Genomic DNA, 8,721 nt, shown 5'->3' with positions numbered 1-8,721 from the left:
CTGTGTCATTGCTTGCAGGATTTCAGATACTCAGAATATTAAAGGCTATAAAAAAGGTTTACTATCCCCTCCTCACTGCTGTTGGTGTTCCTAGTAAGTATCTATGTCCAGTTATAAATTCTATAAACCATGTTACAGTGTAATATTATTATAGCTATTTACCGTGGGTTACTCAGTTATTAATGTTCTGTGTTTCAATATTTTGAACCTTTGTTAACGCATGGGTTGTTGTTTAAAAATACCAAGACATTATCACTGCTGTTGGTGTCCCTGGCAAGTCTCTGTACCCAGCTATTAATTGTATAAATCATATTTAACTCTATTACTGTTCTTGTCATTTACTCACCCGTACACCTGCTCCCTACTGTTGGTGTTCGTGGTAAGTCTCAGTTTCCAGCTATCAATTCTATAAATCATGTTTGGCTTCATTTCTCTCCTTGTCATTCCCCATCTCATCCGCTCTGCTGGCGGCTATTGATACTGAACATGTTAGTTTTACCAAGAATCAAATGTTCTATATTCAACTCAAGATAAGATATTGGAGGAGACTCTTTACGTAACGAATTTCGTTCTGCTATCTATACTGAACAGTTCTAAAAGATCAGAAGAATGGTGCCTCGGTTGAGGAGACTTTTCATCTAATTGCGAAAGGTCATTGACTTGAAACGTTAACTCTGTTTCTCTCTCCACAGATGCTGCCTGACCTGCTGAGTATTTGTAACATTTTCTGTTTTTATTTCAGATTTCCAGCATCGGCAGTATTTCACTTCTGTTTTCACCTAGTTCTCGGTGTGGTTACTGACACATAGTCACAGGAACAAATCCTGGCGGATCAAAAACACAGCAGTAAATGTCTGAAAGATGCGCGAGTCATTCAGTTCCAGTCAGTGTGTGTTCTTTCCCACCATCTGCAGCTCTGCATTATTGGCATTGCTTCTGATGGTTAGAATAGGATTACCAGGATAATTTACATTCACAAAAAACGTTCAGTATGTCGGATTGTATCTCTCAGTGAGACACAGAGTGATTCTCTGTTGCCTCCTGTTGTAATTCAGGATAAAAAATCTCAGCTGATTGTAACTGAAGTACTGAGGGTAGGAAAATCCTTTCATATTTTCTCGACTAATATTCTCTGCACATGTTGGAAACCAACAGGTTAAAACGAACAAGGATACAGCTGTTCCATTTGTCTTCAGATACTTTACAAAAGTGTTCGGCAGCTCTTTGCCTGTGGGATAATTGGCGTGACTGTGATGTTAATAAATGCATTAATGTGGGATATTACCTGGTCAGTGATAACTATTTATTTTAATTTAGTGTCCATTCTTTGTAAATTTATTCGGAAAAGCTCCGTTTCAATGAGCTAGAATTTGTGTATTTCAACAAAAATGCAGAAAACTCAATCTTTAACACACTTCTTATAACCCTGTTATCTTTATAACTGCAGTCAACTTGCATTTATTATCTTAGTATTTGCATATTATATTTCTACATTTTAAATGCAATTGCCTGTAATTATTGTATGCCAAGTTTGCAGTTTCTGTATTTTGCCGTTGCATTCATTTTCAGTCCTAAATATAATGGATATTCTAACCAAGAGCACGAATCCAAGCGGGATTTTCCTTCCCTAACATAAGGGGCACTGAAGCGAATTGCACCGCTCCAAATGCTGACTGATCCCGGGAAACGAAGGCTTCCTGAGAGGTTCTGGTCCTTTGTGTCCCTGGTACCTCGGGCAGTGCTTTTGTCTGCTGGGCTGAAGGTAGATCTACCATTTAAACTCTCATTTGTCAAACAGCAGTTGCTTTCCAGTTTTATTTATTCCCATTTCATTTATTATATCCACAATGTATTATAGATTATTCTAACAATAAACACTGTATTTAGCTCTGCAGGTAATATAATTCGATTATATCTGTGAGGGTGCCAGTCAGTTCCTTTTTGTAACCTCTAGATGGCACCTTCACTTGCTTCTTTGCGTGCAACAAAAACCAAGTTAACAAATAAACTGTAACTAAAATCCAATACCCCTTTAAATAAACCTTAACCACTCAAATTAAAATTTGGTTGTTTAAACTAATTATGCACTCCAGTCCCCGCGGCGCCCACCGGTCACGCAAAAGCTCGAGCTCGCCGGCGGACACCGCGTGCTCCATCTCTAGGGCCACCCGGGCGCGAACATGGCCACGGAAGAGGGGGAGGCAATCCGGTCGGACGACCCCGGCACCTTCACTTGCTTCTTTGTGTGCAACAAGTTAATTGTTTCTCGTTCTCTGGTGTTAATTGTTCCTAACCCTGTGTTAGTTTTTAAACAGCCTGTTAGCTGTTTATGGGTGGCACCTGGTTTTCTTGGTATATAAATTTTCTGGTTGTTTCATTCTTTGCTCAGTCCTCACTAGGGTGAACCAGGGAGTTAGTCTTGACAATGTTCCTTGTCTTGACTAGGTTCTCTGTGTGACTAGCCTTTCCTCTATGGCAGCTTGCCTTCACAAGCTGGCTGCCATAGTTCTCTTGAGCTATGTATCTAAGTCTGTGCCATAGTTCTCTTGAGCGATGTATCTAAGTCTGTGTTCTTGTCTCTGGATTTAAGATGTATTTAAGTCTTGTTCTGTTGAGCTGCTTGTCTTGGTAAGGTGCTGTTTGGACTAGCGTGTTGCTATGTGGGAGCCGTTGGGATCTTGTCTTGAGCTTTGCATTGGTAAGCCGATTACCCTTGGGGTAGCTTGTCTGGAGTTTAGCCTCAGCAAGCCGGTTGCCCCTTGTGGTAGCTTGTCGCAAGCTCAGTATAGACAAGTGGGCTTCCTCATGGAAGCTGTCCTGAGTTCCTATCTTGACTAGCTGTCCTGTAACTTGTCTCTAGTTCTTATGTTTCTGTCTCGAGTTCTCTTGTCTCTGGTTCTTATGTATATTGCTGTGTCCCTTGTGTTAATCTGGTTATGTGTGAATCTAGTAAAGTTCAAACAAAGTACTGTATATGTGTCTCTCGTCTGGTTTCTGCACTTGGGTCCAGAACCTACCTTGCCCGGAGAGCACGGCCTCGTATTTATACGGCCCCGTGGCTCCCCAACCCTGACAATATCATTGAATGTTGCTAATGATTTTCAGATTTTCCCCCGAATTCCATCAAACTGCTGCTCTTACTCCCAGCCTGATGTATAATTTCTCTGTTTAATTAACTTCCTCACAGTGGACTTAGTGACGATTGTGATCCTGTCTCGGGGAAAGTGCGGTCTCTCCAAATGTGTCACTCGCTACCTGGTGGCCATGGCAGCGGCGGATCTACTGGTCGTTATCCTCGACCTGATATTGAGGCAGATTCCGATTCTTTATGAGGAACAGTTTGATTTTGTGCGGTCCATCCCCGTGTGTAATATCCACGCCGTCCTGCTTTATGCAGCCACAGACTGTTCTGTCTGGTTCACCGTCACTTTCACCTTTGATCGATTTGTGGCCATTTGTTGCCAGAACCTGAAAACTAAATATTGCACCGAGAAAACGGCAGCTGTGGTTCTGGGGACAGTGACTGGGCTGAGCGGTTTAAAGAACATCATCTGGTATTTTATGTTCACAGATCGGTATCGGCTTGGGAACAATCCCTGGTTTTGTGATGTAACAATGGATGTTCTGTTGTCACCGGTTTGGGGACTAATCGAGTTCTTTCATTATCTTCTAACCCCGGGGGTCCCATTTCTTATGATTCTGCTGCTCAATGCTGTCACCATCAGACACATTTTAGTGTCCAGCAGAGCCCGCAGGAGACTCCGGGGTCCCAGCAGTGGGGAGAGTCCCAGAGACCCAGAGATGGAGAGCCGCAGGAAATCCATCATTTTACTGCTTGTCATCTCGGGCAATTTCATCCTGTTATGGGCAGTTTTTGTGGTGTATTTCATATGGTGGCGGATGTATTTCGGGTCTGGCTCTGTATTTCTACCTCTTTATGTAAGGGAAATGGGGTTCATGCTGCAGCTGCTGAGTTGCTGCACAAACACTGGGATTTATGCCGTGACACAGACTAAGTTCAGAGAGCAGTTGAAGAATGTGGGGAAATATCCCTTTACTCTGATTGTAACATTCATTAAAGGATGAGAAAATGCTGTGACTTTGCAGCCTGAGATCTCCCTGGGCCTGATATTGTGAGCGAGCCGCTCTTTCCCGGGCCGGTGATCTGGGACAGTAACACGCTCACTCACACACTGCCTACACTGGGCTCCCTGTGAGGGGCGCGGCCATCTGTCAGGCCCCTCTGGAAATGCAACAGTGCCCTAGATAAAGACGGTCGCCCATAACGCGCTGCCTGTAGCAGTGAACCGTGCACCTGCACTAAGATGGCGACCACGCTGCCCTAGACAAAGATGGCAGCGCCGCTCAATGAGCAAGGGAGTGGGACCCGACCCGCCCTCCTGCCCCCAATCCACCCTGCAGAAAGATGGCCACCTCCGCGCCAAGCACAAAGATGGCGGCTCTGGCACCCCGCACAAAGATGGCGGCTCTGGTGCCCCTCGCACAAAAAAGCAGCTCCGTGGAAGGCCAGGCACCATGACTTTAAAAAAAATAAAAACACTTTACAAATCGGTATAAACCTTTGTACATCATCATGACCATAAATAAAATATTATATCCCTTTATAAATCACTGACAATTAATAAAACATGATAACCCCTTATAAATCAATATGGCCATTGATAAAACATTGTAACCATTTATAAATCATTATGACCATTAATAAATCATTTTTTAATTCATGCTTGTGATGTGGGTATCATTGACAAGGCCAGCTTTTATTGCCCATCCTTAATTGCCCTGGAGAAGGTGGTGTTGAGCTGCCTTATCCAACTGAGTGGCTTGCTCGGCCATTTAAGAGACTAGTTAAGAATCAACCACATTGCTGTGGGTCTGGAGGCAGAGTTTGGCGAGAATGGGTAAGGATGGCAGATTTCCTTCCCTGAAGGACATTAGTGAACCAGATGTGTTTTACTACAATCCGGTTGTTTCATGGTCACCATTACTGAAAGTAGCTTTTTATACCAGATTTATTAAATTGATTGAATTTAGATTTCCCAGCTTTTGGAATTTGAACTCAGGATCATTCATCCAGGCACCTGGATTACTAGTCCAGCAACATACCCACTATGTTACCGTAACCTTCAAATATATCGCCATTCCTCCACCGTCACTGGGTCAAAAGCCAGAAATTCCTTCTGGAACAGTATTGTTTGAGCACCTTCACCAAACGGACTGCAGCGTTTCAAGGTGAAGGTCCACCATTTTCTCTTGGGTAGCTTGGGATGGGCAAGTAATATCGGACTTGACAGCGTCACCCATATTCTGAGAGCAAATAAATATATATAATAAATTAGGCATGAAATAAATGATTTTGTAATTCATTGATTGAAACCAGGTGAGGCCTGTGATCAGAGCCAGGCATCATGTTCTGCTAAACAAATTGCCAACACAACTTGACTCACCAACACTATGGTATTATGATTGTTACTAATCACATTTCCCCAATTTCCGTATCAATTCAAAATGTGCTTGATAAAGTACCACGTGTTACCAAAATTGAAGCCCATGGGATTAAACTGGCAGTGGCAACAGTGAGTGCTGCGAGCTATAACAGTATTACATTGTGTGGGGAGTAACAGTCAAAAGTGTGGTATATAACAGAGTGTTACATTGAGGGGTGAGGGGTATATCAGATAGTCTTACAGTGAGTGGTGCGAGGTACATCACTATTAAAGTGAGTGGTGTTGGGAGTAACAGTCCAAAGTGTGGCATGTATCAGAGTGTTACAGTGAGGGATATGGAGTATATCAGAGTGTTACAGTGAGGGGTGTGGGTTATATCAGAGGTTTACAGTGAAGGGTGTGGGGTATATCTGCATGTTACTTTGAGGGGTGTGGGATATATCAGAGTGTTACTCCATATCCCTCACTGTGGGGTATGTCAGTGCTACAGTGAGTGATATGGAGTGTATCAGATTGTTACAGTGAGGGGTGTGGGTAATATCAGATGTATAAAGTGAGGGTTGTGGTGTATATCAGTGTTAGAGTGAGGGGTGTGGGGTATATCAGAGTTTTACAGCAAGAGAGGTGGGGAATATCACAATGTTACAGTGAGGTTTGTGGGTGCTATAGGACTGTTAGAGTGAGAGTTGTGGGGTATATCAGAGTGTAAAAGTGAGGGGTGTGGGGTATATCAGAGGTGTACAGTGAGGCAGTGGGGTATATCAGAGTGCTACAGTGAGGGGTGTGGGTATATCAGAGTGTTACAGTGAGGGGTGTGGGTTATATCAGCGTGTTACAGTGTGGTGTTTGGGGTATATCAGAGTGTTACAGTGAGGGATGTGGGGTATATCAGAGGGTTACAGTGAGGGGTGTTGGTTATATCAGAGTGTTACAGTGAGGGTTGTGGAGTATTTCAGAGTGTTACAGTGAGGGGGTGGGGTATATCAGCGTGTTACAGTGAAGGGTTTCGGGTATATTGGTATGTTACATTGACAGGTTTGGTATATGTAAAAGAGGACTACAGTGAGGGCTGTGGGTTAGATCAGCGTGTTACATTGTGGGGTGTGGGGTATATCAGAGTGTTACAGCGAGGGATATGGAGTATATCAGAGTGTTACAGTGAGGGGTGTGGGGTACATCAGATTGTTACAGTGAGGGATACTGTGTATATCAGTGTGTTACAGTGAGGGCTGTGGGGTATAGCAGATTGTCACAGGGAGGGATATGGAGTATAACAGATTGTTACAGTGAGGTGTGTGCGGTATATCAGAGAGTTACAGTGAGGGGCGGTATCAGAGTGTTACAGTGAGGGCTGTGTGGTATGTCAGTGCTACAGTGAGTGATATGGAGTGTATCAGATTGTTACAGTGAGGGATGTGGGGAATATCAGAGATATAAAGTGAGGGTTATGGGGTATATCAATGCTAGAGTGAGGGGTGTGGGGTATATCACACTTTTACAGCGAGAGAGGTGGGGAATATCAGAATGTTACAGTGAGGTTTGTGTGGGCTATAGGACTGTTAGAGTGAGAGCTGTGGGGTATATCAGTGTTTTAAAGTGAGGGGTGTGGGGTATATCAGAGGTGTACAGTGAGTGAGTGGGGTATATCAGAGTGCTACAGTGAGGGGTGTGGGGAATATCAGTGTGCTACCGTGTTGTGTGTGGGGTATATCAGAGGGTTACAGTGAGGGGTGTTGGTTATATCAGAGTGTTACAGTGAGGGCGTGGGGTATATCAGCATGTTCCAGTGAAGGGTGTCGTGTACATCGATATGTTACATTGAGAAGTTTGGTATATGTAAGAGAGGATTACAGTGAGGGCTGTGGGTTAGATCAGCGTGTTACATTGTGGGGTGTGGGGTATATCAGAGTGTTACAGCGAGGGGTATGTCAAAATATTTTACTGTGAGGCGTGTAGGGTATATCAGAGTGTTATAGTGACGAGTGTGAGGTATATCATAGTGTTTTACAGTGAGGGTTGTGGGGTATATCGATATTACAGCAAAGGCGTGGGGTATATGAGAGTGTTAAAGTGAGGTGTGTGGGGCATATCAGGGAGTTACTGTGAGGTGTGTGGGATATATCACTGTTAAACTGAGGGTTGTGGGGTATATCAGTGTTTTACATTGAGGAGTGTGAGGTATATCATAGTGTTTTACAGTGAGGTGTGGGGTATATCGGTATTACAGCACGAGGTGTGGGGTATATGAGAGTGTTAGAGTGAGGGGAGTGGGTTACTGTGAAGGGTGTGGGCTTAATCAGAGTGTTAGCGTGAGGGGCACGTTGTATATAAGAGAGTTAGAATGAGAGGTTTGGGGTATATCAGAGGATTACAGAAGGGTTGTGGTGTATATCAGAGTGTTCCAGCGAGGGATGCACGGTGTCTCAGAGTGTTACAGTGAGGGGTGTGGGGTATATCGGAAAGTTAGAGTGAGAGTTGTGTGGTATATCAGCGGTATACAGTGACAGGTGTGGGGTATATCACTTTTAGAGTGAGGTGTGTTGGGTATATCAAAGTGTAACAGCGAGGGAGGTGGGGTATATCAGAATGTTCTAGTGAGGGTTGTGGGGTATATAAGACAGTTTGAATGAGAGGTGTGGGGTATATCAGAGTGTTACAGTGAGGGATGTGGGGTATAACAGAGTGTTACAATGAGGGGTGTGGTGTATATCAGAGTGTTACAGTGAGGGGTGTGGGGTATATCATCGTGTTACAGTGAGGGGTGTGGTGTATATCAGGGTGTTACAGTGAGAGGTGTGGGGAATATCAGAGTTTTACAGTGAGGGGTGTGGGTATATCAGAGTGTTAGAGTGAGGGGTGTGGGGTATATCAGAGGTTACAGTGAGGGATGCCGGCTATATCAATGTTACAGTGAAGGGTGTGGGGTATATCAGAGGTTTACATTGAGCGGTGTGGGTATATCAGAGTGTTACATTGAGGGCTGTGGGCTATCTCAGAGTGTTACAGTGAGCGGTGTGGGATATATCAGTGTGTTACAGTGAGGGGTGTGGAGTATATCAGAGGTTTACATTGAGCGGCGTGGGTATATCAGCGTGTTACAGTGAGGGGTGTGGGCTATCTCAGAGTGTTACAGTGAGCGGTGTGGAATATATATATATATATATATTTTTTATTCATTGATGGTATGTGGACGTCACTGGCTAGGCCTGCATTTAGTGCCCATCCGTAATTGCCCTTGAGAAGATGGTGGTGAGCC

At 44.1% G+C, this 8,721-nt stretch overlaps 1 long non-coding RNA gene across 1 annotated transcript; it reads left to right on the top strand.

The window, feature by feature from the left end:
• Window positions 1–2,367: 2,367 nt before the first annotated feature.
• LOC147092094 (uncharacterized) lies at window positions 2,368–4,271 on the top strand. The gene is made up of 2 exons (XR_015074997.1): window positions 2,368–2,628; window positions 3,188–4,271. It is a non-coding gene; the product is annotated as an uncharacterized LOC147092094 (long non-coding RNA).
• The last annotated feature ends 4,450 nt before the right edge of the window (window positions 4,272–8,721 follow it).

The sequence above is a fragment of the Somniosus microcephalus genome, unplaced genomic scaffold, assembly GCF_052327205.1.
Source record: "Somniosus microcephalus isolate GS21.2 unplaced genomic scaffold, FLI_Smic_1.0 unresolved_chr2, whole genome shotgun sequence".
NCBI lineage: Eukaryota > Metazoa > Chordata > Chondrichthyes > Squaliformes > Somniosidae > Somniosus > Somniosus microcephalus.
This window is presented reverse-complemented; position numbering and strand designations above follow the sequence as displayed.